This window comes from Pristiophorus japonicus, chromosome 3 (assembly GCF_044704955.1).
Source record: "Pristiophorus japonicus isolate sPriJap1 chromosome 3, sPriJap1.hap1, whole genome shotgun sequence".
NCBI classification, from domain to species: Eukaryota; Metazoa; Chordata; class Chondrichthyes; family Pristiophoridae; genus Pristiophorus; species Pristiophorus japonicus.
This window is the reverse complement of record NC_091979.1, coordinates 44,738,227-44,750,947: the sequence shown is the minus strand read 5'-3', so window position 1 is coordinate 44,750,947 and position 12,721 is coordinate 44,738,227.

Sequence of the window (12,721 nt, the reverse complement as noted above, 5' to 3'; positions counted from 1 at the left end):
GTTGGACGGGGAGAGGGGTAATTGTTGGACGGGGCGAGTGGTAATTTTTAGACAGGGCGAGAGGTAGTTGTTGGACGGGGCGAGGGGTAATTGTTGGAGGGCCAAGGGGTAATTGTTGGAAGGGGCGGGGGGTAATTGCTGGAGGGGCCGAGGGGTAATTGTTGGACGGGGCGAGGGGTAAATGTTGGAGGTTGCGAAGGGTAATTGTTGGAGAGGGAGAGGGGTAATTGTTGGATGGGGCGAGGGGTAATTGTTGGATGGGGCGAGGGGTAATTGTTGGATGGAGCGAGGTGTAATTATTGGATAGGGCGAGAGGTAATTGTTGGACGGGGCGAGGGATAATTGGTGGAAGGGGTGCGGGGTAATTGTTGGACGGGACGAGGGGTAATTGTTGGACGAGGCGAGGGGTAAATGTTGGAGAGGGAGAGGGGTAATTGTTGGACGGTGCGAGGGGTAATTGTTGGATGGGGCGAGTTGTAATTATTGGACAGGGCGAGAGGTAATTGTTGGATGGGGCGAGGGATAATTGTTGGAGAAGGAGAGTGGTAATTGTTGGAGAGGGAGAGGGGTAATTGTTGAACGCGGCGAGGGGTAATTGTTGGAGAAGGAGAGGGGTAATTGTTGGATGGGGCGAGGGGTAATTGTTGGACGGGGCGAGGTGTAATTGTTGTAGAAGGAGAGGGGTAATTGTTGGAGAAGGAGAGGGGTAATTGTTTGACGGGCGAGGGGTGATTGTTGGAAGGGGCGAGGTGTAATTGCTGGAGGGGCCGAGGGGTAATTGTTGGACGGGGCGAGGGGTAATTTTTGGAGGTTGCGAGGGGTAATTGTTGGAGAGGGAGAGGGGTAATTGTTGGGTGGGGCGAGGGGTAATTGTTGGACGGGGCGAGAGGTAAGTGGTGGATGGGGTGAGAGGTAATTGTTGGACACGGTGAGGGGTAATTGTTGGATGGGGCCAGAGGTAATTCTTGGACAGGCGAGTGTATAATTGTTGGATGGGGCGAAGGGTAATTGTTGGACGGGGCGAGGGGTAATTGTTGGATGGGGCGAGGGATAATTGTTGGACGGGGCGAGGGTTAATTGTTGGACGGCGGGCGGGGTAATTGTTGGACGGGGCGAGGGGTAATTGTTGGACGGCGGGCGGGGTAATTGTTGGACGGGGCGAGAGGTAATTGTTGGACGGGGAGAGAGGTAACTGTTGGATGGGGCGAGGGGTAATTGTTGGATGGGGCGAGGGGTAATTGTTGGACGGGGCGAGGGGTAATTGTTGGACGGGGAGAGAGGTAATTGTTGGATGGGGCGAGGGGTAATTGTTGGATGGTGCCAGAGGTAATTTTTGGATAGGCGAGGGGTAATTTTAGGATGGGGCGAGGGGTAATTGTTGGACGGGGCGAGGGGTAATTGTTGGACGGGGAGAGAGGTAATTGTTGGATGGGGCGAGGGGTAATTGTTGGACGGGGCGAGGGGTAATTGTTGGACGGGGCGAGGGGTAATTGTTGGACGGGGCGAGGGGCAATTGTTGGACGGGGCGAGGGGTAATTGTTGGTCGGGGGGAAGGGTAAATGTTGGACAGGGCGAGAGGTAATTGTTGGACATGGCGAGGGGTAATTTTTGACTAGGTGAGGGGTAATTGTTGGACGAGGCGAGGGGTAATTGTTGGAGAGGGAGAGGGGTGATTGTTGGAGGGGCAAGGGTTAATTGTTGGACGGGGAGAGGGGTAATTTTTGGACGGGGAGAGGGGTAATTGTTGGACGGGGCGAGTGGTAATTTTTTGACAGGGCGAGAGGTAATTGTTGGACGGGGCGAGGGGTAATTGTTGGAGCGCTAAGGGGTAATTGTTTGACGGGGATAGAGGTAATTGTTGGATGGGGCGAGGGGTAATTGTTGGACGGTTTGAGTGGTAATTTTTTGACAGGGCGAGAGGTAATTGTTGGATGGGGCGAGGGGTAAATGTGGGACGGTGCGAGAGGTAATTGTTGGACGGGGTGAGGGGTAATTGTTGGATGGGGCCAGAGGTAATTTTTGGACAAGCGAGGGGTAATTGTAGGATGGGGCGAGGGGTAATTGTTGGACTGGGCGAGGGGTAATTGTTGGACGGGGCGAGGGGTAATTGTTGGATGGGGCGAGGGGTTAATTGTTGGATGGGGCGAGGGGTAATTGTTGGTCGGGGGGGGAGGGTAAATGTTGGACAGGGCGAGGGTTAATTGTTGAACAGGGCGAGGGGTAATTTTTGGACTCGGCGAGGGGTAATTGTTGGACGGGGCGAGGGGTAATTGTTGGAGAGGGAGAGGGGTAATTGTTGGAGAGGGAGAGCGGTGATTGGTGGAGGGGCAAGGGGTAATTGTTGGACGCGGAGAGGGGTAATTGTTGGACGGGGCGAGAGGTAATTGTTGGTCGGGGCGAGGTGTAATTGTTGTAGAAGGAGAGCGGTAATTGTTGGAGAAGGAGAGGGGTAATTGTTTGACGGGCGAGGGGTAATTGTTGGACGGGGCGAGGAGTAATTGTTGGACGGGGTGAGGGGTAATTCTTGGAAGGGGCGAGGTGTAATTGCTGGAGGGGCCGAGGGGTAATTGTTGGACGGGGCGAGGGGTAATTTTTGGAGGTTGCGAGGGGTAATTGTTGGAGAGGGAGAGGGGTAATTGTTGGATGGGGCGAGGGGTAATTGTTGGACGGGGCGAGAGGTAATTGTTGGATGGGGTGAGAGGTAATTGTTGGACACGGTGAGGGGTAATTGTTGGATGGGGCCAGAGGTAATTCTTGGACAGTCGAGGGTATAATTGTTGGATGGGGCGAGGGGTAATTGTTGGACGGGGCGAGGGGTAATTGTTGGAAGGGGCGAGGGATAATTGTTGGATGGGGCGAGGGTTAATTGTTGGACGGCGGGCGGGGTAATTGTTGGACGGGGCGAGGGGTAATTGTTGGACGGCGGGCGGGGTAATTGTTGGACGGGGCGAGGGGTAATTGTTGGACGGCGGGCGGGGTAATTGTTGGACGGGGAGCGGGGTAATTGTTGGACGGGGACGGGGTAATTGTTGGACGCGGCGAGAGGTAATTGTTGGACGGAGCGAGGGCTAATTGTTGGACGCGGCGAGGGCTAATTGTTGGACGGGGCGAGGGCTAATTGCTGGACGGGGCGAGGGATAATTGTTGGACGGGGCGAGGGGTAATTTTTGGACGGCGGGCGTGGTAATTGTTGGACAGGGAGCGGGTTAATTGTTGGACGGGGATGGGGTAATTGTTGGACGGGGCGAGAGGTAATTGTTGGACGGGGCGAGAGGTAATTGTTGGACGGGTCGAGGGGTAATTGTTGGATGGGGCCAGAGGTAATTTTTGGACAGGTGAGGGGTAATTGTTGGATGGGGCGAGGGGTAATTGTTGGATGGTGCCAGAGGTAATATTTGGACAGGCGAGGGGTAATTTTAGGATGGGGCGAGCGGTAATTGTTGGACGGGGCGAGGGGTAATTGTTGGACGGGGAGAGAGGTAATTGTTGGATGGGGCGAGGGGTAATTGTTGGACGGGGCGAGGGGTAATTGTTGGACGGGGCGAGGGGCAATTGTTGGGACGGGGCGAGGGGTAATTGTTGGTCGGGGGGAAGGGTAAATGTTGGACAGGGCGAGGGGTAATTGTTGGACATGGCGAGGGGTAATTTTTGGACTAGGTGAGGGGTAATTGTTGGACGAGGCGAGGGGTAATAGTTGGAGAGGGAGAGGGATGATTGTTGGAGGGGCAAGGGGTAATAGTTGGAAGGGGAGAGGGGTAATTTTTGGACGGGGAGAGGGGTAATTGTTGGACGGGGCGAGTGGTAATTTTTTGACAGGGCGAGAGGTAATTGTTGGACGGGGCGAGGGTTAATTGTTGGAAGGCTAAGGGGTAATTGTTTGACGGGGATAGAGGTAATTGTTGGATGGGGCGAGGGGTAATTGTTGGATGGGGCGAGGGGTAAATGTTGGACGAGGCGAGAGGTAATTGTTGGACGGGGTGAGGGGTAATTGTTGGATGGGGCCAGAGGTCATTTTTGGACAAGCGAGGGGTAATTGTAGAATGGGGCGAGGGGTAATTGTTGGACTGGGCGAGGGGTAATTGTTGGACGGGGCGAGGGGTAATTGTTGGATGGGGCGAGGGGTAATTGTTGGATGGGGCGAAGGGTAATTGTTGATCGGGGGGGGAGGGTAAATGTTGGACAGGGCGAGGGTTAATTGTTGAACAGGGCGAGGGGTAATTTTTGGACTCGGCGAGGGGTAATTGTTGGACGGGGCGAGGGGTAATTGTTGGAGAGGGAGAGGGGTAATTGTTGGAGAGGGAGAGGGGTGATTGTTGGAGGGGCAAGGGGTAATTGTTGGACGGGGAGAGGGGTAATTGTTGGACGGGGAGAGGGGTAATTGTTGGACGGGACGAGTGGAAATTTTTAGACAGGGCGAGAGGTAATTGTTGGACGGGGCGAGGGGTAATTGTTGGAGGGCCAAGGGGTAATTGTTTGATGGGGACAGGGGTAATTGTTAGATGGGGTGAGGGGTAATTGTTGGACGGGGCGAGTGGTAATTTTTAGACAGGGCGAGTGGAAATTGTTGGATGGGGCAAGGGGTAAATGTTGGATGGGGCGAGAGGTCATTGTTGGACAGGGTGAGGGGTAATTGTTGGACTGGGCGAGAGGTAATTGTTGGACGGGGTGAGAGGTAATTGTTGGACAGGGCGAGGGGTAATTGTTGGATGGGGCCAGAGGTAATTTTTGGACAGGCGACGGGTAATTGTAGGATTGGGCGAGGGGTAATTGTTGAACGGGGCAAGGGGTAATTGTTGGATGGGGCGAGAGGTAATTGGTGGACGGGGCGAGAGGTAATTGTTGGACAGGGCGAGGGTAATTGTTGGATGGGGCCAGAGGTAATTTTTGGACAGGCGAGGGGTAATTGTAGGACGGGGCGAGGGGTAATTGTTGGATGGGGCCAGAGGTAATTTTTGGACAGGCGACGGGTAATTGTAGGATTGGGCGAGGGGTAATTGTTGAACGGGGCAAGGGGTAATTGTTGGATGGGGCGAGAGGTAATTGGTGGACGGGGCGAGAGGTAATTGTTGGACAGGGCGTTGGGTAATTGTTGGACGGGGCGAGGAGTAATTGTTGGATGGGGCGAGGGGGAATTGTTGGGTGGGTGAGGGGGAATTGGAGGATAGGGTGAGGGGGAACTGTTGTAATGGGCGAGGGTTAATTGTTGGAGAGGGAGATGGGTAATTGTTGGACGGGGTGAGGGGGAATTGTTGGAGAGGGAGAGGGGTATTTGGTGGACTTGGCAAGGGGTAATTGGAGGATGGGGCGAGGGGTAATTGGAGGAAGGTGCGAGGGGTAATTGGAGGAAGGGTAAAGTGGTAATTGTTGGACGGGGCGAGGGGTAATTGTTGGACGGGGCGAGGGGTAATTGTTGGAGGGGCGAGGGGTAATTGTTGGAGGGGCGAGAGGTAATTGTTGGAGAGGGAGAGTGGTAAATGTTGGACAAGGCGAGGGATAATTGTTGGACGGGGCATGGGGTAGTTGTTGGAGAGGATGAATTGTTGGAGAGGGAGAGGGGTAATTGTTGGACGAGGCGAGGGGTAATTGTTGGTTGGGCGATGGGTAATTGTTGGACGGGGCGAGTGGTAATTTTTTGACAGGGCGAGATGTAATTGTTAGACGGGGCGAGGGGTAATTGTTGGAGGGCCATGGGTAATTGTTTGACGGGGATAGAGGTAATTGTTGGATGGGGCGAGGGGTAATTGTTGGACGGGGCGAGTGGTAATTTTTAGACAGGGCGAGAGGTAATTGTTGGATGGGGCGAGGGGTAAATGTTGGATTGGGCGAGAGGTAATTGTTGGACGGGGTGAGGGGTAATTGTTAGATGGGGCCAGAGGTAATTTTTGGACAGGCGAGGGGTAATTGTAGGATGGGGCAAGGGGTAATTGTTGGACTAGGCGAGGGGTAATTGTTGGGACGGGGCGAGGGGTAATTGTTGGATGGGGCGAGGGGTAATTGTTGGATGGGGCGAGAGGTAATTGTTGGATGGGGGGAAGGGGTAATTGTTGGTCGGGGGGAAGGGTAAATGTTGGACAGGGCGAGCGGTAATTTTTGGACTCGGCAAGGGGTAATTGTTGGACGGGCGAGGGGTAATTGTTGGAGAGGGAGAGGGGTGATTGTTGGAGGGGCAAGGGGTAATTGTTGGACGGGGAGAGTGGTAATTGTTGGACGGGGAGAGGGGTAATTGTTGGACGGGGCGAGTGGTAATTTTTAGACAGGGCGAGAGGTAATTGTTGGACGGGGCGAGGGGTAATTGTTGGAGTGCCAAGGGGTAATTGTTGGAAGGGGCGAGGGGTAAATGTTGGAGGTTGCGAGGGGTAATTGTTGGAGAGGGAGAAGGGTAATTGTTGGATGGGGCGAGGGGTAATTGTTGGATGGGGCGAGGGGTAATTGTTGGATGGGGCGAGTTGTAATTATTGGATAGGGCGAGAGGTAATTGTTGGACGGGGCGAGGGATAATTGGTGGATGGGGCGAGTTGTAATTATTGGACAGGGCGAGAGGTAATTGTTGGATGGGGCGAGGGAGAATTGTTGGAGAAGGAGAGTGGTAATTGTTGGAGAGGGAGAGGGGTAATTGTTGGAGAAGGAGAGGGGTAATTGTTGGATGGGGCGAGGGGTAATTGTTGGATGGGGCGAGGGGTAATTGTTGGTCGGGGGGGATGGGTAAATGTTGGACAGGGCGAGGGTTAATTGTTGAACAGGGCGAGGGGTAATTTTTGGACTCGGCGAGGGGTAATTGTTGGACGGGGCGAGGGGTAATTGTTGGAGAGGGAGAGGGGTAATTGTTGGAGAGGGAGAGCGGTGATTGTTGGAGGGGCAAAGGGTAATTGTTGGACGGGGAGAGGGGTAATTGTTGGACGGGGAGAGGGGTAATTGTTGGACGGGACGAGTGGAAATTTTTTGACAGGGCGAGAGGTAATTGTTGGACGGGGCGAGGGGTAATTGTGGGAGGGCCAAGGGGTAATTGTTTGATGGGGACAGGGGTAATTGTTAGATGGGGTGAGGGGTAATTGTTGGACGGGGCGAGTGGTCATTTTTAGACAGGGCGAGAGGAAATTGTTGGATGGGGCGAGGGGTAAATGTTGGATGGGGCGAGAGGTCATTGTTGGACAGGGCGAGGGTAATTGTTGGATGGGGCCAGAGGTAATTTTTGGACAGGCGAGGGGTAATTGTAGGACAGGGCGAGGGGTAATTGTTGGACGGGGCGAGGGGTAATTGTTGGATGGGGCGAGGGGGAATTGTTGGGTGGGGCGAGGGGGAATTGGAGGATAGGGTGAGGGGGAACTGTTGTAATGGGCGAGGGTTAATTGTTGGAGAGGGAGAGGGGTAATTGTTGGACGTGGCGTGGGGGAATTGTTGGACGGGGTGAGGGGGAATTGTTGGAGAGGGAGAGGTGTAATTGTTGGACGGGACGAGAGGTAATTGTTGGACGGGGCGAGCGGTAATTGTTGGACGGGGCGAGGGGTAATTGTTGGACAGAGCGAGGGGGAATTGTTAGTCGGGGCGAGAGGTAATTGTTGGATGGGGCGAGGGGTAATTGTTGGAGAGGGAGAAGGGTAATTGTTGGATGGGGCGAGGGGTAATTGTTGGATGGGGCGAGGGGTAATTGTTGGATGGGGCGAGTTGTAATTATTGGATAGGGCGAGAGGTAATTGTTGGACGGGGCGAGGGATAATTGGTGGATGGGGCGAGTTGTAATTATTGGACAGGGCGAGAGGTAATTGTTGGATGGGGCGAGGGAGAATTGTTGGAGAAGGAGAGTGGTAATTGTTGGAGAGGGAGAGGGGTAATTGTTGGAGAAGGAGAGGGGTAATTGTTGGACGGGGCGAGGGGTAATTGTTGGAGAAGGAGAGGGGTAATTGTTGGACGGGGCGAGAGGTAATTGTTGGAGAAGGAGAGGGGTAATTGTTGGACGGGACGAGGGGTAATTGTTGGACGGGGCGAGGTGTAATTGTTGTAGAAGGAGAGGGGTAATTGTTGGAGAAGGAGAGGGGTAATTGTTTGACGGGCGAGGAGTAATTGTTGGACGGGGCGAGTGGTAATTGTTGGAAGGGGCGAGGGTAATTGCTGGAGGGGCCGAGGGGTAATTGTTGGACGGGGCGAGGGGTAAATGTTGGAGGCTGCGAGGGGTAATTGTTGGAGAGGGAGAGGGGTAATTGTTGGATGGGGTGAGGGGTAATTGTTGGATGGGGTGAGGGGTAAATGTTGGAGGTTGCGAGGGGTAATTGTTGGAGAGGGAGAAGGGTAATTGTTGGATGGGGCGAGGGGTAATTGTTGGATGGGGCGAGGGGTAATTGTTGGATGGGGCGAGTTGTAATTATTGGATAGGGCGAGAGGTAATTGTTGGACGGGGCGAGGGATAATTGGTGGATGGGGCGAGTTGTAATTATTGGACAGGGCGAGAGGTAATTGTTGGATGGGGCGAGGGAGAATTGTTGGAGAAGGAGAGTGGTAATTGTTGAACGCGGCGAGGGGTAATTGTTGGAGAAGGAGAGGGGTAATTGTTGGACGGGACGAGGGGTAATTGTTGGACGGGGCGAGGTGTAATTGTTGTAGAAGGAGAGGGGTAATTGTTGGAGAAGGAGAAGGGTAATTGTTTGACGGGCGAGGAGTAATTGTTGGACGGGGCGAGTGGTAATTGTTGGAAGGGGCGAGGGGTAATTGCTGGAGGGGCCGAGGTGTAATTGTTGGACGGGGCGAGGGGTAAATGTTGGAGGCTGCGAGGGGTAATTGTTGGAGAGGGAGAGGGGTAATTGTTGGATGGGGCGAGGGGTAATTGTTGGACGAGGCGAGAGGTAATTGTTGGATGGGGTGAGAGGTAATTGTTGGACAGGGTGAGGGGTAATTGTTGGACGGGGCGAGGGGTAATTGTTGGATGGGGCGAGGGTATAATTGTTGGACGGGGCAAGGGTTAATTGTTGGACGGCGGGCGGGGTAATTGTTGGACGGGGCGAGGGGTAATTGTTGGACGGCGGCCGGTTTAATTGTTGGACGGGGAGCGGGGTTATTGTTGGACGGGGACGGGGTAATTATTGAACGGGGCGAGAGGTAATTGTTGGACGGAGCGAGGGCTAATTGTTGGAGGTGGCGAGGGCTAATTGCTGGACGGGGCGAGGGATAATTGTTGGACAGCGGGCGTGGTAATTGTTGGACGGGGAGCGGGTTAATTGTTGGACGGGGACGGGGTAATTGTTGGACGGGGCGAGAGGTAATTGTTGGACGTGTCGAGAGGTAATTGTTCGACGAGTCGAGGGGTAATTGTTGGATGGGGCCAGAGGTAATTTTTGGACAGGCGAGGGGTAATTGTTGGATGGGGCGAGGGGTAATTGTTGGATGGTGCCAGAGGTAATTTTTGGACAGGCGAGGGGTAATTGTTGGACGGGGCGAGGGGTAATTGTTGGATGGGGCGAGGGGCAATTGTTGGTCGGGGGGAAGGGTAAATGTTGGACAGGGCGAGGGGTAATTGTTGGACATGGCGAGGGGTAATTTTTGGACTAGGCGAGGGGTAATTGTTGGACGGGGCGAGGGGTAATTGTTGGAGAGGGAGAGGGGTAATTGTTGGAGAGGGAGAGGGGTGATTGTTGGAGGGGCAAGGGGTAATTGTTGGACGGGGAGAGGGGTAATTGTTGGTTGGGCGATGGGTAATTGTTGGAGGTTGCGAGGGGTATTTATTGGAGAGGGAGAGGCGTAATTGTTGGATGGGGCGAGTTGTAATTATTGGATAGGGCGAGAGGTAATTGTTGGACGGGGCGAAGGATAATTGGTGGATGGGGCGAGTTGTAATTATTGGACAGGGCGAGAGGTAATTGTTGGATGGGGCGAGGGAGAATTGTTGGAGAAGGAGAGTGGTAATTGTTGGAGAGGGAGAGGGGTAATTGTTGAACGCGGCGAGGGGTAATTGTTGGAGAAGGAGAGGGGTAATTGTTGGACGGGGCGAGGGGTAATTGTTGGACGGGGCGAGGTGTAATTGTTGTAGAAGGAGAGGGGTAATTGTTGGAGAAGAAGAGGGGTAATTGTTTGACGGGCGAGGAGTAATTGTTGGACGGGGCGAGTGGTAATTGTTGGAAGGGGCGAGGGGTAATTGCTGGAGGGGCCGAGGGGTAATTGTTGGACGGGGCGAGGGGTAAATGTTGGAGGCTGCGAGGGGTAATTGTTGGAGAGGGAGAGGGGTAATTGTTGGATGGGGCAAGGGGTAATTGTTGGACGAGGCGAGACGTAATTGTTGGATGGGGTGAGAGGTAATTGTTGGACGGGGCGAGGGGTAATTTTTGGAGTTTGCGAGGGGTAATTGTTGGAGAGGGAGAGGGGTAATTGTTGGGTGGGGCGAGGGGTAATTGTTGGACGGGGCGAGAGGTAAGTGGTGGATGGGGTGAGAGGTAATTGTTGGACACGGTGAGGGGTAATTGTTGGATGGGGCCAGAGGTAATTCTTGGACAGGCGAGGGTATAATTGTTGGACGGGGCAAGGGGTAATTGTTGGACGGGGCGAGGGGTAATTGTTGGATGGGGCGAGGGATAATTGTTGGACGGGACGTGGGTTAATTGTTGGACGGCGGGCGGGGTAATTGTTGGACGGGGCAAGGGGTAATTGTTGGACAGCGGGCCTGGTAATTGTTGGACGGGGAGCGGGTTAATTGTTGGACGGGGACGGGGTAATTGTTGGACGGGGCGAGAGGTAATTGTTGGACGGGGCGAGAGGTAATTGTTGGACGAGTCGAGGGGTAATTGTTGCATGGGGCCAGAGGTAATTTTTGGACAGGCGAGGGGTAATTGTTGGAAGGGGCGAGGGGTTATTGTTGGATGGTGCCAGAGGTAATTTTTGGACAGGCGAGGGGTAATTTTAGGATGGGGCGAGGGGTAATTGTTGGATGGGGCGAGGGGTAATTGTTGGACGGGGAGAGAGGTAATTGTTGGAAGGGGCGAGAGGTAATTGTTGGATGGGGCGAGGGGTAATTGTTGGACGGGGCGAGGGGTAATTGTTGGACGGGGCGAGGGGCAATTGTTGGTCGGGGGGAAGGGTAAATGTTGGACAGGGCGAGGGGTAATTGTTGGACATGGCGAGGGGTAATTTTTGGACTAGGCGAGGGGTAATTGTTGGACGGGGCGAGAGGTAATTGTTGGAGAGGGAGAGGGGTAATTGTTGGAGAGGGAGAGGGGTGATTGTTGGAGGGGCAAGTGGTAATTGTTGGATGGGGAGAGGGGTAATTTTTGGACGGGGAGAGGGTTAATTGTTGGACGGGGCGAGTGGTAATTTTTTGACAGGGCGAGAGGTAATTGTTGGACGGGGCGATGGGTAATTGTTGGAGGGCTAAGGGGTAATTGTTTGACGGGGATAGAGGTAATTGTTGGATGGGGCGAGGGGTAATTGTTGGACGGTGCGAGTGGTAATTTTTAGACAGGGCGAGAGGTAATTGTTTGATGGGGCGATGGGTAAATGTTGGACGGGACTAGAGGTAATTGTTGGATGGGGCCAGAGTTAATTTTTGGACAGGCGAGGGGTAATTGTAGGATGGGGCGAGGGGTAATTGTTGGACGGGGCGAGGGGTAATTGTTGGACGGGGCGAGGGGTAATTGTTGGACGGGGCGAGGGGTAATTGTTGGACGGGGCGAGGGGCAATTATTGGACGGGGCGAGGGGTAATTGTTGGTCGGGGGGAAGGGTAAATGTTGGACAGGGCGAGGGGTAATTGTTGGACATGGCGAGGGGTAATTTTTGGACTAGGCGAGGGGTAATTGTTGGACGGGGCGAGGGGTAATTGTTGGAGAGGGAGAGGGGTAATTGTTGAAGAGGGAGAGGGGTGATTGTTGGAGGGGCAAGGGGTAATTGTTGGAAGGGGAGAGGGGTAATTTCTGGACGGGGAGAGGGTTAATTGTTGGACGGGGCGAGTGGTAATTTTTTGACAGGGCGAGAGGTAATTGTTGGATGGGGCGAGGGGTAATTGTTGGATGGGGCAAGGGGTGATTGTTGGATGGGGCGAGGGATAATTGTTGGACGGGGCGAGGGGTAATTGTTGGACGGGGAGAGAGGTAATTGTTGGATGGGGCGAGAGGTAATTGTTGGATGGGGCGAGGGGTAATTGTTGGACGGGGCGAGGGGCAATTGTTGGACGGGGCGAGGGGTAATTGTTGGAGAGGGAGAGGGGTAATTGTTGGAGAGGGAGAGGGGTGATTGTTGGAGGGCTAAGGGGTAATTGTTTGACGGGGATAGAGGTAATTGTTGGATGGGGCGAGGGGTAATTGTTGGACGGTGCGAGTGGTAATTTTTAGACAGGGCGAGAGGTAATTGTTTGATGGGGCGAGGGGTAAATGTTGGACGGGGCTAGAGGTAATTGTTGGATGGGGCCAGAGGTAATTTTTGGACAGGCGAGGGGTAATTGTAGGATGGGGCGAGGGGTAATTGTTGGACGGGGCGAGGGGTAATTGTTGGACGGGGCGAGGGGTAATTGTTGGATGGGGCGAGGGGTAATTGTTGGATGGGGCGAGGGGTAATTGTTGGACGGGGCGAGGGGTAATTGTTGGATGGGGCGAGAGGTAATTGTTAGATGGGGTGAGGGGTAATTGTTGGACGGGGCGAGTGGTAATGTTTAGACAGGGCGAGAGGAAATTGTTGGATGGGGCGAGGGGTAAATGTTGGATGGGGCGAGAGGTCATTGTTGGACAGGTCGAGGGGTAATTGTTGGATGG